Source organism: Periophthalmus magnuspinnatus, chromosome 13, assembly GCF_009829125.3.
Source record: "Periophthalmus magnuspinnatus isolate fPerMag1 chromosome 13, fPerMag1.2.pri, whole genome shotgun sequence".
Lineage (NCBI taxonomy): Eukaryota > Metazoa > Chordata > Actinopteri > Gobiiformes > Gobiidae > Periophthalmus > Periophthalmus magnuspinnatus.
Window position 1 is genome coordinate 22,491,055 of NC_047138.1, and position 7,899 is coordinate 22,498,953.

Genomic DNA, 7,899 nt, shown 5'->3' on the forward strand with positions numbered 1-7,899 from the left:
TATCAGCTCAGTTGGGTTATTTTTTATTCACTGCTATCTTTTCTTGTCTTTTCAACTATTTGTGAATCCGTGGAAATTTTGGCACTTGCTTTTTACATTCAGGTATGTAAATGTCGTACATTCAGGTATGTAAATGACCTTCTAAAAGCAGAGTGAAGGTGTTCAAATACAGATTGCATCCAAGCTATCTGTTGTCAGGGAGATTAAAAAATAAAGCTGTTGTAAAGGTATTCACCTGCAGCTGTGACAGGTGACACTGAGCCATGTGTGCTTCTTAATCTGTGTCACCTTCAAGGATAGGCCTCAACATCTGTCAATACTAGTGCTATATGTTTACTGATGACAAAGCGGATTGACTTAATTATATATAGGAGAATAGACAGGTTAAAACATGGATCTATTGTTGTAGTCTCCTTGGGCAAGATACTTTACCCACCTTTTCCTATGAATGAATGTGAGCTTTCAGTACAGATTTTCGGCAACACTTCAGGTCAATCTAGAAAATTGCTTATCAGAAGTGAGTATAGTAACCAGAAAATATATGTGAGAGTTGTTATTTTCAAAATAAGGTTGTCAAAATTATTGAAAATCAGATACTAATCAGTAATAAAACTAGTATCGAAATTAGATACCCAGTTAAGCAAGTATCAATACTAAAAGAAGTCACATTCACAGGACAGATATGAACCTTTCCTGAATAACTGTAGAATGATCATGAGCTATATCAGAACAAGTATAAGATGGCATAGATTAGTATACACCCGTGGACCACTATAGAACCCACCTGGACAACTGGGAGGCCACATGGTAATATAAAAGAAAATAATTTGATTTAATATTGAAAATTACATTATATTGTCTAAATAAAGTGTTGTCTAAGTAGAGTGTTTTTATTATCGTGGTATCAGAATAGGTATTGAGCACTGAGTCTATTCCTTAATATCGAAATTGAGTTTGAAATTTTAATATGGTAACAATACTGCTTCAAAATAGTATTAAGAAAAAACAGTGGTCCAAAATTACTCAGCTGATCTTTACTCAATTAAGAGTAACTGTTTGGACATAATATCATATACAAGTTCATGTAATGCGAAGGACAAAACTATTCTAAGAAGTAGAATTTTATTTTAAAAAATACTGACTTCTAATTGTTTGGCATTAGAAGAATGAACTTGTCCAGTGATTCAATGAGCTTCTATTGTATTTCTGTTACAGATAATTAAAATGAGTGAAGACTGAATAAACACAGCTGTATCCTCCATTACCCTGCTCTAATCACCAGCAGCAAATCCATGTCCTCTGCTCTTGTAAGCTCCAATCACATCAATAGTGAATGTCTACAGTAATTAAAACAGCTGTAGTTCTCTGTAGCTGAAGCTTTGTAGTTGTTTCCCCTTGAGTGGCTGATTCATTGTTTTTCACACTGTGACCTTAAGGAAGAGCTGCTGTCTTTAGGTGAATTCACAATTGTCCTGCTTTGAGTAAGAGATGCACCAATACAATACTGGTATCAGACATTGGAATTTTTAATAGATCAGATATCAGTTCCAAGATAACGGTTCAGTCGATATCCTATTTTGGTATATAAATTGATCAGAGTTTTAGTCAGTTAAGTGGAAATACACCCTTTGACACATGGTGTGGTTTAAATGCAACATTGTTGGTAGAGCAGTCATCTCTACTTAAGACTCTTAACCCATCTTGCCCTTGTATTTGTGTACATGAGTGTGTGTGCATGGTTCCTTGATGTAAAGCTAAGTGCTTTGAAGGTAGAAAAGTGCTATATAAATATGACCATTTACCACTGATGATACCAAATCAACTTAATTAAAGTGCCTATGTCAGGTTTTCATGTTTTTCAAATTATGACTTGCTTTGGCGGGATAGTACTTGTGGTTAATATTTATAGTTTTGCATAGTTTATGTGGCATTTTGTGGAAAGAGTTGAAAAGAAAAGTATAAAAATAAAAGAAGTAGTGATGAGTAGTCCTGTCACAATAACAAATTTTGAAGTTTGATATATTGCTTATGTAAATACACGCGATAAATGATGATACTGAAACAATTTTATGCCACTGACAAAAAAAATCCAAGAGCAGATTTAAACCACAAAAAATATTCTAAATCTACGATATTGTTAAAAAATCATGAGCTGCAATAAATAAACAGCAGAATGAAACACTTAAGTATTTAACTCTTCCTATAGCCAAAAACCAAACCAAACATTTCCCAGTAGTGTAAAGAAAAAGTACACACAATAAATATAGTAATTAAAAATAGTAATTATCATGACAAGCCTAGTGATAAGCTCTGAAAGTATATACTTGTATCTGTCATCAACACCAAAAATTTCAATTTAAACCTTAATTCAACAAAATGAAGGTGTTGCCATTTACTTTGTCATATCTGCTGCCCATGTCCAACCAGGAAGTACAAGTTTAAATAAAACAAATTAAAACTAGGCAAGATTTTTGGTAAACTCTTAAATATTATAACATTTTTTTTAATGACAAATGCACTTTAATAAATTGATATATTGTTGTACCTAGGATACCTGTTTTACATACAGGCCTGCATAATTCAAAGAATACAAATTTAGAATAATGCATAGGCTAAATTAGATTATTAGTGTAATGTGTGTTTTCTAATGTTAACTTTCATTGTGTTTTGCCATTTGTATCTTTATACTATTTGCTCTTTTGATACCAATTTATTTAGTCCCACCTTCCCTCTCCTAAGCTATAACCTTACCAGAGCCCACACTGCCAGTTATGAATGTAGTGTGTGTGTGTATATATATATATATATATATATATATATATATATATATATATATATATTATATATATATATAATTATATAATATGCATGCTAGATTGGATATCAGCTTACATATATGAGCTTACATGTCTTGTTTGGACATATATAAGACTTTTTACTGGTTGTAGTTGGGGCAGAAATGCATAATGTTTGGGTATTCATTTATACAAAGCTGTTCTGTAGGTACTTGAGAGACAAATACCAGCTGCACAACACAGAATGAGTTTTATCTTATTTTATTTCTGTATCGTTGATAGCTGGTATTGGCAGATACCTAAAGCTATAGTATTGAAATCAGTATTGGAACTGAAAAAGCAGACATGTCTCTCAATCTGTGGCTGTTACCTGGCCGCTAGTGTTAGCAGTGTGAAGCTAACCCATATATAGCCTACGAGCTAGACCTATGTGTGAATGTAATCATGGTGTGAGCTGGGGTCGCCCTGTGCTACTCTGTCAGGATTACTGTATTCTCCCCTTTATTTGAATAATCCTGTCAGTGGGATACAGCCCCTCTCTCTTTCAGCTCAGATCCTAAAGGAGACCTGATGGAGAGACTGTGAGTTAGCTTACAGGCTTATGGACTTACACTGTACAGAGAGGAGGGCGTGGACCTTATGTTAGGATTCATTACATTGTGTAAAGTATAGTGTCTTTGTGGAGGATTAGGAGTCCTACTAGTCCGTATGTGAGGCTAGTACAGAGTTTTACACACAAGGAGTTGGTTGTAGTATCAGTTGCAGTTTATATTCTGCTGATATATTGGTTAGTTTAGAATGATATTGAGCTGTATCAGAACAAGTATAACACCACATAGTCTAGTATACACCCATGGACCACTATGGAACCTACCTGGATACTTGAGAGATTACACAGATATAAGGCCACAGGGGAATATACAAGAAAGTACTATGATTTAATGTTGAAAATTCTATTGTCTAAATTACAGGGTGTTTTTTTATTGTCATCGTGGTATCAAAATCAGTATTGTTATTGAAACAGAACTTGAAATTTTAGTAATTTTAGTATCGTAACAACACTAGTCTCCATGGAGACAAGCAGGTGATGCCACCAAGCAAATATAGAGACAAAAAAGATGTGCTTAATGTCAAACTGTGGAATATTCCAAGGAAAACAATTACATCTCACTGGAGGCAAGTGGGTGATGGGCTCAATACCAGACAAGTGGACTCAGTACCAGACAAGTTACACTTATATATTGGAAAGATGCATTGTAAACAAGTATGTATATAGTAAACAGAATGATGTACAAAAGTAGACACAAAATATCTTTTACAAAACCTGATTTTTTACCAAAGTTCTATGTAGTGGTAAATGGTCACACTTTTATATAGTGCATTTCTACCTTCAAGGCAATCAAAGAACTCAAAGGAGAGGAACCACTCACCCATTCACACGCAGCATACAGCAGTCTACACAGACACTGGTGGCGAGGTGGGGTAAGTGTCTTGCCGAGGAACACAACGGCATTCATCTGTGGGAGTTGGAATTTCACCGTTAACCTTTGGATCAGTGGACAAACAATCTCATCTATATGTTGTCTCTAATCTTATTTATCCTTTGATCAGAATACAACAGTACACGATGGAGTTCTGCAGGGGTCTATCACTCGACCATGTCAATTCTAAAGCAACTACACAGCATTTATCACCAACTAAGAGCCTTAAAAAGCTCTATTTTCAAGATACATATTTAATAAATTACTTGTTTTCAAACTGTTGATTTGATTAGCATACACTTGACACTGACTGCCTTCGACAATAATCTCCTCAGCAACTTCCAGATGTTTCTAATCCTTGTTTACCTACTGTTTGCTAATCCTTGCTTTCAGAAGTTGCTTTGGATGTTATCTTACCTCTCTAATCCCCAAAACTGTTGGGAAGAAACGTGCTAGATCCAGACAATTCTACTACTTCTACTAGATTTTACCAGTCTCATTTGCAGTGATGGGTTAGATTATAATCATTTAAACATTTGACATTATTAGTTGTATAGTGGCAAGTGACAGTAAGAAGGGCACAAGCTTGATTCTTGTACCATAACTTTTGAGTTTGCATATTCTGCTTTGTCTGAGTGGGTTTTGCTCTGTGAGTAAGATCAACCTTAAACCTGCAGAGTAAGCTAATGCACAACCGCTAGCTAGGTACTCTTGACCAAGATCCTAGTGTAAGATTTGGCAGAGGGTCCCCAGGCCCTGACCACTGCACATATTGCGTCAGTGACAAACAACATGGGTCAAATACAGAGAGTAAATTACATCAACCTTAATTTTAAAGGTGCACTGTGTAACGTTTCTGTTGGTTGTCTCCATGGAGATATGTATGGCATTAAATATCTGTTTTGCATTTATTAAATTCAGGTTATTTTAGTGCCAACAAGAAATATGACAAGAAATGCTAACTGAAATACATGCTATCCTAACGGAAGCCTCTTCTCAGATCTGACCTGTAACTTGGCATGGTGGTGTTACCTATTATTTGTCTTTATGGAGATTAGAGATAAATTTAATGCCATACTGATATTTTTGAGAAAGAAATAACATCTCCATGGAGATTACCAAAATAAAAGTTACACAGCACCTTTAAAGGTCCTCTATTACGCAAAATTGACTCTTGTGATGCTGTTACCTCATCAAAAAAACATACCTGGAGTTGTGTTCTGTTTCATTCACACATGTTTGAGTAACCCTTTCTGTTTACATCTCCACATGCTCTGTTCCACCATGTGAACATTGGGAACAACAATAGTGTAATATGGGCCCTTTAATTTATATCTTTGACTATATGGAATACAATTTCAGAAAAACCTGCTTGCTCAATTTTACTGTTTTGGAAATTTCAAAATATTTGTCAAAGAGAATATATAAAGTTGAAGGGCAGTTTATTGTAATCTGCTGTTGTAATGACAGTTGAAGGTTTTGGTTATTATGATGAATTGCAAGATTGGGTTAAAACTGCTTTCATTTTGTTTGGCCGTCTTTAATCTGCTAACCCTGCGTTCTCTTAATCACAACTCGGAGCAGGTTTTTTAATCTAGACCGAATCAGGCCGCGGATTATCAACCCCTGACCTTCCCATGGTGCACAGCTGCTTCCTCCCTCCTCAGTCCCTTTTACATGGAAGAAAGGATAGCCAGTTTTTTGTCCTGCCCTGGTCTGAGTTCTAAACTATGAATCACGGTAAACAAGACTAATTTGTGAAGGTTGCAACAGGCCCAGAGAGTATAGTTCAGGTTTCACTCAGGAGGTGGAGCCTGCCTGATTTGAATGTGGCAGCCATTTTGTGAGATTTGTGCATGTATGTCAGAGTCTTTATCTAATCCTTTTGACTTTAAGATTCAATGCGACAGAAACAATGTGTGTGGAATGGCTGCTGTGTTTGAAAAATAAGCATTGGGGAAAAATATAATTTGTTTACTCACAGATATGGGCTTAATTGGGTCAAGCCTTTATAATAGTAATGCTATTACTGCTAATACTACTTCTGCTACTACTATAGAGTATTTATCATTTTCTAGTTTCTTTTACTATGACCACAGCTGCAATAATAAATAATATATAACATTTTGAATTATTGCCATAGCAATTAGCAATTCAAAACCAATTACTCTTTTGAATGGTCAAAAGTGATCAAAGTCCTCAAAATGGCACCTATAACATGAAACTGAAAACCATGATTACCCACTGATTATAATCAGGTACATTTACATGGCCAATATAATCAACCAATAATCAGATAACCCAATAACTAGACTTCAATTGTTAATATTTGTGTTTCAACCAACCTGCACAGGTCAGAAAGAATCAAAAAGAATCACATCAGATGTAACGGTTTCCATTTAAACTCCAGAAATGACATAATGATTTGGGTGTGGCAAGTTTCCACAGAGCATGTGTGACTGGCGCACGCACACACAGACACACCCCCACCCACACACACACACACACACACACCCACACCCACACACACACGAGTCTTAATTATTAAAATCATGTCTCCCTCTACTGGACAATCAACTCTAGTGCACTCAACAGTATAAGGACACCACATAATACATTTACTCAAAAGTTGTTTTATTAAACTTCATTTGACATGAAATTACTGAACAAATCCATGCAGCCAGATCTAAAAAATGCCACTGGTAAAGGGTGAATGTGAAACACTGTTAGAACAACCATTATAGTACTGTTTTTGACTCTATGCTGTATAAGGCACATACTGTTCCCTGTAACGTAATGCAATCAATAATTAATACACATTTGATTTAACTGTGTGGAAAATGTGCAAGCTACAATACAAATAATGCTATAAGCAATAATAATACCTGGAAATATTTTGAATTCATATGTGAGGATTATCATCAGACACCACCCAGCCCTGGCATTTTGCATCATAAACTACAGAAATGGCAAAGCTGGAAAATGATACAGCATATTGCATATTAAAATTCCATAGTGACAAATGAAGCAGCATGGATAAAGAGAGGGCAGTGAACAATTGTGCAAAGATACTTCTTGTATTGTTAGTAACTTAAATATTGAGTGTCCCTGAGAGATAATTAATGCAATTGATAGAGGTAATGTCAGGAAATATGTATGAATACTGTGGTTAATTTAATGCTACATTGACATTATTAATAGGGCTATAGGTCCTATTTTATGCATCATCATTGGCCATTTCTGGACACCTTTAACTTGGTACACCTGCATGATTCCATGGAAATAGAGAGTTAAAACCATACATTCTCCATGGAAATACACACATTCATGCTATACTGTGGAATATTATAGCCATAGGAACATCATTTCCATGGGAACAAGTAGGAGGCTCTTCTCCAGGCCAAATAAGTGAGGTTTATGGAGATGAAAGCTCTCGTAGTAAGGATGCAGGTTTTTCAGTGCAATAAACCTTTTTTTTTAAAAAGTTATTTACTCTGGCTTTAAGCATAAATATATGGAAGACATATTTAACTGAGGCCTGATATAAGTCAGGAGATTGCTCTTTGACAAAGAGCAGTTTTAACCAGTTTTAACAACGTAAAGCCTAGTTAGCTTGAGAAGGA